The 13847-nt window shown below is 44.5% G+C and overlaps 1 non-coding gene and 1 pseudogene across 1 annotated transcript; one reads left to right on the forward strand and one right to left on the reverse strand.

The window, feature by feature from the left end:
* Positions 1-213: 213 nt before the first annotated feature.
* Positions 214-320, reverse strand: LOC112439236 (U6 spliceosomal RNA). Its single transcript, XR_003027518.1, has one exon. It is a non-coding gene; the product is annotated as a U6 spliceosomal RNA (small nuclear RNA).
* Positions 321-1088: 768 nt separating this feature from the next.
* On the forward strand, positions 1089-2856 carry LOC100988817 (protein phosphatase 1 regulatory subunit 14B-like; annotated as a pseudogene).
* Positions 2857-13847: the final 10991 nt, after the last annotated feature.

The raw sequence follows: 13847 nt of genomic DNA on the forward strand, positions 1-13847 counted from the left end.
ATTAAACTAAATGATAAAAATTTTCTTAAAATCAAGGTAGGAGTCACTTTTTAACCAAAGATTATATTCTTTTTTTTCTCTTTTTTAACTTTTGTTTTAGGTTCAGGGGCTCATTATGCGGTTTTGTTATATAGGTAAACTCATGTCACGAGAATTTGGTGTACAGAATATTTCATTACCCAGGTACTAAGTGTAGTACCTGATAGGTATTTTTAAAATATGAAACGCTTCATGAATTTGCATGTCATCCTTATGCAGGGGACATGCTAATCTTCTCTGCATCATTCCAATTTTAGTATATGTGCTGCTGAAACTAGCACCAAAAGTTATATTCTACAGTGTAGGTCAAATGAAAATTGCATCTGATCTATGAATATTACTCTGGAAAAATCCCTTGAATTGTCCAGGGTATAGTAATAGTCAGGGTTAATATATTCTTTACTGTATCTTAATAAACGCAGTGCAGCCAGTTTTTCCTCCAGCGTTGGAGTCCATCACTGTTGCTGTGGATCGGCAACAAATGAAGTCATTGGTTTGCATTTCAGGCCTCTACTGTATGAAAAATACAGGTTGTGTGAACATAGTTGACTTGTGAGAAATTAAAGACATAGATAATCCAATTTCCCTGAATTCTGTTTTTTGAGACTGAGTCTTGCTCTGTTGCCCAGGCTGGAGTGCAGTGGTATGAACTCCATACACTGCAACCTCCACCTCCTGGGCTCAAGTGATTCTCCTGACTCAGCCTCTCGAGTAGCTGGGACTACAGGCATGCGCCACCACGCCTGGTTTATTTTTATTTTTATTAGAGACAGTGTTTCTCTATGTTGGTCAGCCTGGTCTCGAACTCCTGACCTCAAATGATCCACCCGCCTCAGCCTACCAAAGTGCTGGGATTACAGGCGTGAGCCACCGCACCCAGGCTTGAATTCTTAAATTCTATTTCCTTCATACTATTTCATCTAATTCCTTTCCTCACTTGTATTTATCTTATGATTAAGTTATCCTATCTGGTCCTAGGGAACCTTAACATTCTTTAGGGCGGCCGCGGGGGACAAAGGGCGGGCGGATCGGCGGGGAGGGGGCGGGGCGCGGCCAGGCCAGGCCCGGGGGCTCCGCATGCTGCAGCTGCTCCCGGGTGCCCCCGCCGCCGCCCTCGCCGCGGAGCCGCGCGGAGCGGAGCCGGCGAGCTAACCCGAGCCAGCCGGCGGGCGTCCCGGAGGCGGCGGCGCAGGGAGGGGCCGGACGCGCTCACGTGGCCCCGGCGGCCGCCATGGCGGACAGCTGCACCGCGAGGGGCGTGGCGTTGGCTGCCCCGGACCCCGGGCAGGGCAGTGGCGGCCCAGGACCACGCGTCTACTTTCAGAGCCCCCCTGGGCCGCAGGAGAGGGCCCGGGCGGCGCGGACGATGAGGGCCCAGTGAGGCGCCAAGTGAAGGTCACCGTCAAGTATGACCGCAAGGAGCTACGGAAGCGCCTTAACCTAGAGGAGTGGATCCTTGAGCAGCTCACGCGCCTCTACGACTGCCAGGAAGAGGAGATCCCAGAACTGGAAATTGACGTGGATGAGCTCCTGGACATGGAGAGTGACGATGCCCGTACTGCCAGGGTCAAGGAGCTGCTGGTTGACTTGTTACAAACTCACAGAGACCTTCATCTCTGGCCTGCTGGACAAGATCCGAGGCATGCAGAAGCTGAGCACACCCCAGAAGAAGTGAGGGTCCCCGACCCAGGCGAACGGTGGCTCCCACAGGACAATTGCTGCCCCCCGACCTCGTAGCAACAGCAATACCGGGGGGCCCTGCGGCCAGGCCTGGTGCCATGAGCAGGTCTCCTCGTGCCCCTGGCCCAGGGGTCTCTTCCCCTGCCCCCTCAGTCTTCCACTTTTGGGGTTTTTTATTGTGATTAAACTGATGGGACTTTAAAAAAAAAATTCTTTCTATATATAATACATTCTCCTGAAAAAACATAGTCTTCCCCAAGTAGATACAATTTTTATATTTTTATATTTTTAAATCTTTTTTTCTTTATTTTAAAACACAGTTGAGATATTCTGTACATACAATGTAACAGTATCTTGCTTTTTAGGGTTTTTTTGTTAAGGTTTATTATAAATTCTTAAACACCATATCTTTCATCAAGTGAAGATATTTAGCCATACGAATGGTTACGTATTTTTAGTGTTTTTAGTTTTCTGATATTATAAATAATGTTGCAATGGACATATATGAACATAAATCTTAGTCCTCTGACTGTACTTTTCCGTATTTTAAAATATTTATTTATTTATTTATTTATTTTGAGATAGGATCTCATTCTGTCGCTCCAGCTGGAGTACAATGGTGCAACTCACTGCAGCCTTAACATCCCTGGGCTAAAGCAATTCTCCCATCTCAGCCTCCCAAAGTCTCAAAGTGCTGGGACTACAGCTGTGAGCCACATGCCAGCCTGACTGTACTTTCGTGTGTTTTTTTTGGTTTTTTTTTTTTTGAGACCGAGTTTCACTCTTACCGTCCAGGCTGGAGTGCAGTGGCCTGATCTTGGCTCACTGCAACCTCTGCCTTCTGGGTTCAAGCAATTCTCCTGTCTCAGCCTCCCAAGTAGCTGGGATTACAGGCGGCCGCCACCAAGCCCAGCTAATTTTTGTATTTTTAGTAGAGACGGGGTTTCACCATGTTGGCCAGGCATGTCTCGAACTCCTGACCTCAGGTGATCTGCCCGCCTCAGCCTCCGAAAGTGCTGGGATTACAGGCGTGAACCACCCCGCCCAGCCAATCTACTCAGGATTTTTTATGGGATTCTTAAATAAGAACCTATAAGTGCCAAACCTCAAAATTTCCCCCTTTTCTCACAACAGCAGTTGTCCTGGCCTCACCCAATCCTTTTGATTTCTTTTTTTAAAAAGCCAAAAATCAAACAAGAGTGTTGGGATTTAAAATCAGTTTTAATATATCTGCTAAGTATTAAAGGTGCTACTAGTAGGTACAGTACTACTAGGTACTAAGTCAATAATTCCACTCATAGTTTTTTTTTTGCCAAGTTCTGTTGCTCTCCTCTTTAATGTATCCCAGACCATTCCTACCAACATTATATGCCAATCTTTCTTGATGCAAGTTTCCCTTTACAGTCATGATCTTTCTTTTTAGAGATGGGGTCTTGCTATGTTGCCCTGGTCTCAAACTCTTGGCTTCAAAATAGGAAGATCTGTTTCTCTCGTGTTCGCTTTGAATGGCTGCTGGACCACTGTTTCCGTGCACAGGCAAAGGGGCAGAGCTGAGGAACAGTCATCCCTCCTCGCTGTCCATTATCTGTTGCCAACATGGTTATTTTCATCTTTGTGCCAAAGTCTCACTGCTCACAGCATTTTCCCTCTCGTGTACCTGCTGCCTCCTGATTCTCACACATATGAGTGTGATCCTGGGCAGGTCCTTCTGTTAAGAGCTGAAGCAATATGAAGAGAGTTCGTGGCCTTTTAACTACTTATTTAGATCTTTTGACTTATCTGCATAACTTTTGTAAAGTTGCAAAACTTAAGTAGAGTTTTGGCCCACATTAAATAACCACCTTAGAAACTCTAATCAAGGTAAGTAGACCAATTTCCTAAGTGCTCTCTAATTATGTTTTTAAATTTATTGTCAAACCAACTATGACCATAAGTTGAAGTGCTGTGGTTAGAGGACACATTTCTGGTCAAATGAATCACAAACTCATGTCAGCTGGTCAAGGAATAATATGCTATTTTCAGTTTTTATAGTACTAGGAAGCAATAAATGACAAGGACTCACATGCAATAAAGCTGTTATCAGTCTGTGAGAAAAATCTCATATATTAGTAGTTATGTTATAGCTATACCAACCTAATAAATTCAGATGTCTTTTGCATATTAGATTACTTTCCCACCACAAGCGAGCTACAAATAATGTTTGTCTTTCTGAAGACAAACATTTGTCACAGTCATTCCTACCATTCTTGCATGAATCACACTGGTTCATCTGCTGTGACTTAGAAGGTTACGGCCAATGTTCAACACAAGCCAAAGTGATAAATGTGCACTTAGCTCATGTGAAAGCCCATGTAGACCCATTTCTGGAACAACGGGAGGAAGATTTATGGCAGTAAGGCAGTGGCATGTGTGAGAATTTCCACAGTGGTGGAGCTGAGACATGGATGGAATTGGGGTGAGAGGTTAGACCCATCAAGTTTAGAGAGAACTGCTGAGTCAAACTCATGGCAGCAAGCCAGGTGCAGTAGCTCGCACCTGTAATCCCAGCTTCTTGGGAAGCTGAGGCAGGAGGATTTCTTGAAGCCAGGAGTTTGTGATCAGCCTGGGTAACACAGCAAAACCCCATCTCTAAAAAAAAGTTAAGAAAAAAAGAGGCCAGGCGCGGTGGTTCACGCTTGTAATCCCAGCACTTTGGGAGGACGAGGCGGGCAGACCACCTGAGGTCAGGAGATCGAGACCATTCTGGCTAACACAGTGAAGCCCCATCTCTACTAAAAATACAACAACAACAACAAAAATTAGCTGGGCGTGATGGCATGCGTCATGCAGCCCCAGCTACTTGGGAGGCTGAGGCAGGAGAATCACTTGAACCCAGGAGGTGGAGGTTGCAGTGAGCCGAGATTGTGCCATTGCACTCCAGCCTGGGCAACAAGAGCGAAACTCCATCTCAGATAAAAAGAAAAAAAGAAAGAGACAGAGTCAAAGAAGGTTTCAGATCGATGCTAACCTAGATCCCCAGATTCACCCAGTGGACATACTGTAGGTTCTATGGCACATGGGGGCCCCCGGCCCTGGTTTCGGCACTGGGCAGCTCTGCTGTTAAATGAGTGGAGTCGTAATTTTATCTCTTTTCCTTAGAGGACTCTCGAAGTCAGTGAGGTGACAGGTGACAACAAGAGTTTATAAAAATCTTGATGTCCTATACAGCAAGGAACACATTTGATGTTTTTTTCAAAAAGATAGTTATCGTTAGTAAGAATGGTAAAGACTTCTTACCATTACTCTCTTTCTTTTTTTTTTTTTTTTTTGAGACAGAATCTCACTCTGTCACCCAGGCTGGAGTGCAGTGGCGAGATCTCAGCTCACTGCAATCTCTGCCTCCTGGGTTCAAGCAATTCTCCTGCCTCAGCCTCCTGAGTAGCTGGGATTATAGGCATGCGCCACCACACCCAGCTAATTTTTGTATTTTTAGTAGAGATGGGTATCATCATATTGGCCAGGCTGGTCTCGAACTCCTGACCTCAGGTGATCCACCATCCTTGGCCTCCCAAAGTGCTAAGATTACAGGCGTGAGCCACCGCACCTGGCCCATTACTCTCTTTGAGGTGTCATGTAATTGAAGAAAATGCATTTTCGTGATGTAGATAAAAATCAGACCCTACCAAACAATTGCCCGAGTTATTCTTATTTGTATCCAGCCCCCTCTTAAATTTTTTCACCACCAATAAGGACAAAGCGGCTACAAATACCAGAGATCTCAGTAGCAAGAGTGGCCCCTGGCATGGAGTAGAGGCACAAGGTTAGGGATGTCCCATTGAGGTAGGTTTGATTTTTTTATAGGCTTGGGACAGGACTTGTGGTGAGGGAAGAAGTTCAGTTCAGGCCGGGCGCGGTGGCTCACGCCTGTAATCCCAGCACTTTGGGAGGCCAAGGCGGGCAAATCACGAGGTCAGGAGATCGAGACCATCCTGGCTAATATGGTGAAACCCCGTCTCTACTAAAAATATAAAAAATTAGCCAGGCGTGGTGGCGGGCGCCTGTAGTCCCAGCTACTCGGGAGGCTGCCACTGCGCCACTGCACTCCAGCCTGGGTGACAGAGCGAGACTCCATCTCAAAAAAAAAGAAGTTCAGTTCAGTTTCCTATTATGGTAACTGGCAAATTATAGCACACACTTTACAAATTGTATTTCATTTTGGTGAAAATCCACTTTGGAATTAATCATAAGAAGAATCTTGAGAAAGATGCAGAAGTAAATCTACTTTTCTGCTTATGATTATGAAGCATAATGTTTACTTTTTTTTTTTTTTTTGAGACAGAATCTCTCTCTGTTGGCTAGGCTGGAGTGCAGTGGCATGATCTTGGCTCACTGCAACCTCTGCCCCCGGGCTCAAGCAATTCTCCTGCCTCAGCCTCCCGAGTAGCTGGGATTACAGGCATGTGCCACCACGCCCAGCTAATTTTTATATTTTTAGTAGAGACGGCGTTTCACCATGTTGACCAGGCTGGTGTCGAACTCCTGACCTCAGGTAATTCGCCCGCCTTGGCCTCCCAAAGTGCTGGGATTACAGGTGTGAGCCACCGCGCCGGGCCCAATGTTTACTTTTTAAGAATTAATTTGATAGAGGTTTGAGGTTGATAGTGTCTTCAGATGGCACTAACAGAGTCTTGAATACAGTCTAGAGCAACCTCTTAGCTTTCTTGTCTGCCTCAACATGAAAGATAACATTTGGCTGGGCACGGTGCAGCCTCGGTGACAGAGTGAGACCTTGTCTGAAGTAAAGAGAAAAAGAAAGGGAAGGGGAGGGGAGGGGAGGGGAGGGAAGGGGAACGGTGGGGAGGGGAAGGAAAAGAAAGAGAAAGAAGGGAGGGAAGGAGGGAGAGAGGGAGGGAGGGAGGTTGGAAGGGAGAAAGGAAGGAAGGAAGGGAAAGAAGGAAGGAAGGAAGGAAGAAAGAAAAAGGAAGAAAGAAAGACAAAAGAAAGAAAGAGAAGGAAAGAGAAAGGGCTGGGCGTGGTGGCTCACATCTGTAATCCCAGCACTTTGGGAGGCAGAGGTGGAAGGATCGCTTGAGTTTAGGAGTTTGAGATCAGCCTGGGCAACACAGCAAGACTCTGTCTCTATAAAAACTTTTAAAAACAAGCGGGGTGTGGTGGTGTGGGCCTATAGTCACAGCTACTCAGAAAGGCTGAGGCAGGAGAATCCCTTGAGCTCAGGAATTCAAGGCAGCAGTGAGCTATGATCAGGCCATTGCATCCCAGCCTGAGCGACAGAGTGACACCCTATCTCAAAAAAAAAAAAAAAAAAAGAAAGAAAGAAAGAAAGAAAATAATTCAAGGAAACAAGGATCACATTATCATACAGGAAGAGCCTTAAATTTATTTGAAAAGGTGAAAAATTGGAGAATTTAGATGTTCTAACTATTAATCTCTTGTGGCTCTTCAGATGGATAGCAAGACCCAGGTTGCTATCACACACAGGTGTGCTGCCATAGCCTGAGATGCTCTGATCTAGAAAACTTCTAGAGGACTTGAAATACAGCTGAGGTAACTCTTTCCTCTCCAAAGTTACAAGAGTTCCACAGAACTCCTCCTACCCCAAACAATAAGATTCCTGTATCAAATGCAATAACAGTTTAAAATATAGGCTGGTCGGGCTGGTTGCGGTGGCTCATGCCTGTAATCCCAGCCCTTTGGGAGGCTGAGGTGGGCAGACCACCTGAGGTCAGGAGTTCGAGACCAGCCTGGTCAACATGGTGAAACCTCAGTCTCTACTAAAATTATGGCGGTGGGCACCTGTAATCCCAGCTACTCGGGAGGCTGAGGCAGGAGAATCTCGCCATAGAGTGACACTCTATCTCAAAATAAATAAATAAATAAAATATAGGCTAGTCTGTGTGCAGTTGTGTTTACAACTATGATCACCACGAGTTACAGATTTCTTTGCTCCTTCTCCATTCCCACTGCTTCACTTGACTAGCCTAATCCTTCCAAAGGAAATATCTAGGCACCAGAACAAAAGATAGAACTCAAAACTAGAGTGTGACATGATGTCAAAGAAGCCTATGGGGGCATTGTGCCCAGATACAAGTTCTAATGGCCATGGACTGGCATTTTATTTTTTTTGAGACAGAGTCTTGCTCTGTCGCCCAGGCTGGAGTGCAGTGGCCCGATCTTGGCTCACTGCAACCTCTGCCTCCCGGGCTCAAGCGATTCTCGTGCCTCAGCAACCCAAGTAGCTGGGATCACCTCAAGTGATCCGCCCATCTCAGCCTCCCAAAGTGCTAGGATTATAGGTGTGAGCCACCGTGCCCGGTCCAAGCCCAGAAATTTGTATAAAAGTGGGCCCTGAATAGGATGATATCAGCGAAAGCCGTGACAGAAGTTAACACAAAATCTCTTTTTGGAGACACTTTTATAATTCAAGGCACATGGAATGTCTAACGAGCAGTGGCACTTTGCTAAAAATGTGCTCACAATGAAAAATTACAGAGCATGTTGAGGAAGCGATCTACAGGGGAGTCAGGAAGCAAAATGGGAGAATTAGCACCCCAAGAAACTGAGACAGTAAATGATAAAATAAGAAACAACAAAAGAAAACAAAGAGGCAATCAATCAAACAACCCAAAAAGGAAAAGATGAAAAGTAACATGCTATTTAGTAAAAGAGATGTTAGAATATGACCTAAGTGGACATACTCCTACAAACTCACCGATTCACAATGGATTCAAATTGAAACTAGAGAATTGAAAGTAAGCTTGAAAATGTTTGGTTATACTTTAGAATAAATTACCTGCAAGAATTATGAATTATGTGACTCTCATTGGATTTTATTACCTCATTGGATTTTATTATCTCATTGGATTATGTGACTCTCGTTGGATTATATTAAAAGCCATGTGACAGGTTTAGCTTAGATGATAAATGCATACATTTTTCATTGATTTTGAGTTGCTATACCAGTAAATTTTTTTCATAGAAATGTTTTCTGGGCTGGGCATGGTGGCTCACGCCTGTAATCCCAGCACTTTGGGAGGCCGAGGCGGGTGGATCACCTGAAGTCAGGAGTTCAAGACCAGCCTGGCCAACATGGTGAAACCCCGTCTCTACTAAAAATACAAAAAAAAATTAGCCCGACTTGATGACAGGCGCCTGTACTCCCAGCTACTTGAGAGGCTGAGGCAGGAGAATCGCTTGAACCCAGGAGGTGGAGGTTGCGGTGAGCCAAGACCATGCCATTTTACTCCAGCCTGGGGACAAGAGCAAGACTTCGTCTCAAAAAAAAAAGAGTGTTTTTAATTTTTAACGTCTTTAAATTACCAAAATAACACAACTTTTTTATTTCAGATAAATTCTGAAATATAGAAGAGACCAAAAAAAACCCCCCCAAAAAACAAAAAAACAAAAACCCAATAGTCTCACTACCCAGAAACACTACTGATATTCTTTTTTTTTTTTGAGACAGAGTCTTGCTCTGTCACCCAGGCTGGAGTGCAGTGGTGAGATCTCAGCTCACTGCAAGCTCCACCTCCCAGGTTCACACCATTCTGCTGCCTCAGCCTCCCGAGTAGCTGGGACTACAGGCACCTGCCACTGCGCCTGGCTAATTTTTTACATTTTTAGTAGAGACAGGGTTTCACCATGTTAGCCAGGATGGTCTCAATCTCCTGACCTTGTGATTTGCCCGCCTCGGCCTCCCAAAGTGCTGGGATTACAGGCGTGAGCCACTGCGCCCGGCCACACTATTGATATTCTAGCAGTCTCTTCTGGGTTTTTTTCCTGAACAATGTTTTCTTTTTTTTTTTTTTCTTTTTTTGAGACAGAGTCTCGCTTTGTTGCCAGGCTGGAGTGCAGTGGCATGATCTTGGCTCATCGCAACCTCCGCCTCCTGGGTTCAAGCGATTCTCCTGCCTCAGCCTTCCGAGTAGCTGGGATTATAGGCATGTGCCACCACGCCTGGCTAATTTTGTATTTTTAGTAGAGACGGGGTTTCTCCATGTTGGTAAGGCTGGTCTCGAACTCCTGACCTCCGGTAATCCACCCGCCTTGGCCTGCCAAAGTGCTGGGATTATAGGCGTGAGCCACCGCGCCCGGCCCTGAACAATGTTTTCTAACAAAGCTGAACTTACACTGAAATATTGTTTAGTATACCCTTTGTTTTATAAATTTAACCTACATCATACACATTTTCCCATGTCCTTAGAACTTGCTATAAGTATAGTTTAAATGGACGTATAGTATTTCTTCATGGATACACCATTTATTTAATAATTCTCATTATTGCATATTTAAATTGCTTCCTTTCTTTCATTGTTATAACTCTTCAATAAATATTTGTGCATTAGTCTTTGTTTACGGGTTTAACTATGTCCTTAGGCTACATCTATAATTTTTAAAATCAAGGGACAAGCCTTGATCTTTACAATTCATGTATTCAAATGTATTTTATTTCAATTCGACAAAATTCACTGAGCATTCACTAATTGCCACGTAACTTTTCCCTAGACACTTATTGTCTTTGTTTTGTTTTTCTGATTGTCAAGGTCATCACATACATAATTTGGAATTTATATGTGTGTTTTTCGAAAATGAAAAGCCAGGAAAGGGGAAGCATCAGTGAATTCAGCTCTTTTCTGTGTTCAGTTTGTAGGATCTAAGCCAGCAAAAAGAAAACTCCAAATTGAAGAATTTCTGCTGGGCATTTTAAAATCTGCAAAGTGCCGGGCATGGTGGCTCACACATATAATCCCAGCACGTTGAGAGGCCAAGGCAGGTGTATCACTTGAGGTCAGGAGTTCGAGACCAGCCTGGCCAACGTGGTGAAACCCCGTCTGTACTAAAAATACAAAAATTAGCTGAGTGTGGTGACGCGTGCCTGTAATCCCAGCTACTCTGGAAGCTGAGGCATGAGAATCGCTTGAATTTAGGAGGCAGAGGTTGCAGTGAGCTGAGATTGCGCCACTGCACTACAGCCTCCGTGACAGAGTGGGACTCTGTCTCAGCAAAACAAATAAAAAATTTTAAAAAGCAGACAAGGCATGGAGGCTCATGCCTGTAATCCCAGCACTTTGGGAGGCTTAGGCTGGTGGATCGCCTGAGGTCAGGATTTCGAGACCAGCCTGGCCAACATAGTGAAACCCCGTCTCTACTAAAAATACAAAAAATTAGTTGGACATGATGGCGGGCGCCCTTAATCCCAGCTACTCTGGAGGCTGAGGCAGGAGAATTGTTTGAGCCTGCAAGGCAGAGGTTGCAGTGAGCCAAGATTGCGCCATTGCACTCCAGCCTGGGCAACAAGAGCGAAACTTCGTCTCAAAAAAAAAAAAAAAAAAGAAGAAGAAGAAGTAAAAATCTGCAAAGCAAGTTTGCTGGATGGGTACAAAGGTGATGGAGTGTTGGTTTATTTCACTTGATCTTTAGAATATGTCTGCACCAAATCAGTAAGGTGAGTCAAATTACCACCTTCCCAGACTTTCTTCCTGTTATAATTCTGTATTTGGTGGCTATTTTTGTAATGACATTAAAAAACTATATTGGTTTACCAAAATGTCTAATCAACCACAGCATACACGTTTCAGAGCTATGTTTACAAACTCCAGCTCTTCATTACTTACTTCAACTAAAAGAAACACTAACCCTCTGATCAACTAAACCAAATTTACTCACAGCAACAATTTCCTGGAAAACTTATATTTTAAAAACAATTAAGTTGAAATTATTTCAAACAGGCCAGTTGATTTCCATTCTGTCTTAGACACAGAGGTAGATAGACTATTTTACGTCTGTTTAGATTCTGCCATAGCAGAGAAAATGATTTAAAAGTCATAGTGCTGGCTGGGCGCGGTGGCTCATGCTTGTAATCCCAGCACTTTGGGAGGCCAAGGCTGAGGCGGGCGGATCACGAGGTCAGGAGTTCGAGACCAGCCCAGCCAACATAGTGAAACCCCATCTCTACTAAAAATACAAAATTAACCATGCGTAGTGGCATGCTCCTGTAATCCCAGCTACTTGGGAGACTGAGGCAGGAGAATCACTTGAACCCGGGAGGCGAAGGTTGCAGTGAGCCAAGATCATGCCATTGCACTCCAGCCTGGGCAACAAGAGCAAAACTCCATCTCAAAACCAAAAATAATAAGTAAATAAATACATGTCGTAGTGCTAAAACTAGAAATAAGGCAAAAGATTACAGATAGAGCAGGAGTGATAAATCAAAGGACAATAGTTCCTGTTATTAAGTTCTCTGCTCCAGTGCTCAGTTCTCCTAGCATACAGCTCTGACCTCAGGGCCACTGCTTATCGTTGTTTGTGCCCTGAATAATCCCAGGGGGCGCCATTCACAGCAAGCCCTGGCAGAGGACTCAAGCATCGCAATTGAATAATGCAACAGACTAAGATGACTTCAGAAAGAAGAAATGACAATAGTTTATTGTATGAAGGGATATATTTCTGAAGAAACAAAGAAAAGTGACAATTGTGTATACAGTTCAGAAAAATGAAACACCTTTTTTGCAGGGGAAATGTCTTTTGCCTTGTGCACCAGGCTAGGCTGGAACCATCTCCAGATTTTTGAAAGTACACTGCAAAAAGCTGAGGCTATGTCCTTCAAAAAGTAATGTGGGGAAATAGAAATCTAAGAAATTTAAGAAAATAGAAATTACTTCAACTTAGTGCCTAAATAATGCCTTAAACAATGTTCAATGGTGAGGAAGAGGAAACGCAAAATGAATAACAGGAAAAACTACAAGCTGGTCTTCACTTTGCAAGAATAGTTTCTCTTGTGCTTCCACTGCTCGCCTGCCACTTGAGCCTTTTCACACCATTGGCCTAAATAAATAACTAAAACGATGTTTTTACATTTTTTTTAGAGACAAGGTCTTGTTATGTTGCCTAGGCTGGATTCTAACTCCTGGGCTCAAGGGATCCTTCTGCCTCAGCCTCCTAAGTAGCTGGCCCTGTAAGTATGGCCCACTGCTCCCAGGTAATAATTTAAAAATATGAGAAACCATGAGGATAGATTCTGACCCTGTGTCTTCCAGCCTGGGCAAGCCCAATAAAGAGTCGGGTTGGATGCAACCAGGACTCATGGATGTCTTCCAAGTCTGGTTTGCTGAAGATGGCAGCTTCCCCCGTCCTTTTTTGAGATGGAGTCTCGCCTTGTGGCCCAGGCTGGAGTGCAGTGGCGCGATCTCGGCTCACTGCAAACCCTGCCTCCCAGGTTCACGCCATTCTCCTGCCTCAGCCTCCCCAGTAGCTGCGACTACAGGCTTCTGCCACCTCGCCCCGCTAATTTTTTGTATTTTTAGTAGAGATGGAGTTTCACCGTGTTAGCCAGGATTGTCTCCATCTCCTGACCTTGTGATCCGCCCGCCTCGGCCTCCCAAAGTGCTGAGATTACAGGCATGAGCCACCTCGCCCAGCCTCCCCTGCCCATTTTTAATCTTTTTCTAGGGCCAGAACCCTGGAAGATGCAAGGAGACAAAGGAAGGGTGTCATCTAGCTCTGCACTCCCGTGTCTGTGTCTAACATGTGGCACACTGTGTTTGCGGGGCATTTCTTCTATTTCATGACCTGATTAATCAAATTTTCACTATGCATATACTTTTCCTTTGGAGTCACTATGCATCTTTAGAAGCCATACCAACTTTTCCTGTGCAGTAAGGTGGAAACAGTAAGAGCCTGGGAATCAGGCAAAACCAGATTTTGAATCCTAGCTCTAAACTCTGAGCAAGTGACCTGTACCTTACTTTCTTCATCTGAGTAATGGGAAAAACAATGAGCTCCTCATGGAGAAATAATTTAATAGCTGAAGATCGTTTGAGACAGTTCCTGGCATGCAAAAGTCTTAAAGAAATTGTAACTAGTGTTGACTAGCCATTTAGAGAGGAAAAGATTGGGCTTAGAGCCAGATTGCTAGAGCCTGAGCATGTTGGCTTGTCACTTACAGTTATGAGACCTTGGGCGGGTCACTTCAGCTCTGTTTCCTTATTCCCTAAGATGGGAATAATGAGAGCGCTGCTTTGTGGGTAGTCGTGAGGAATGAATGAGTTAATCCACATACAGGACCTAGAACAGCACCTGTCACATAGTAAATTCTCAATAAAAATCTTAGCCATTATGATCCCTAGGCTCTG

Source organism: Pan paniscus, chromosome 13 (genome assembly GCF_029289425.2).
Source record: "Pan paniscus chromosome 13, NHGRI_mPanPan1-v2.0_pri, whole genome shotgun sequence".
NCBI lineage: Eukaryota > Metazoa > Chordata > Mammalia > Primates > Hominidae > Pan > Pan paniscus.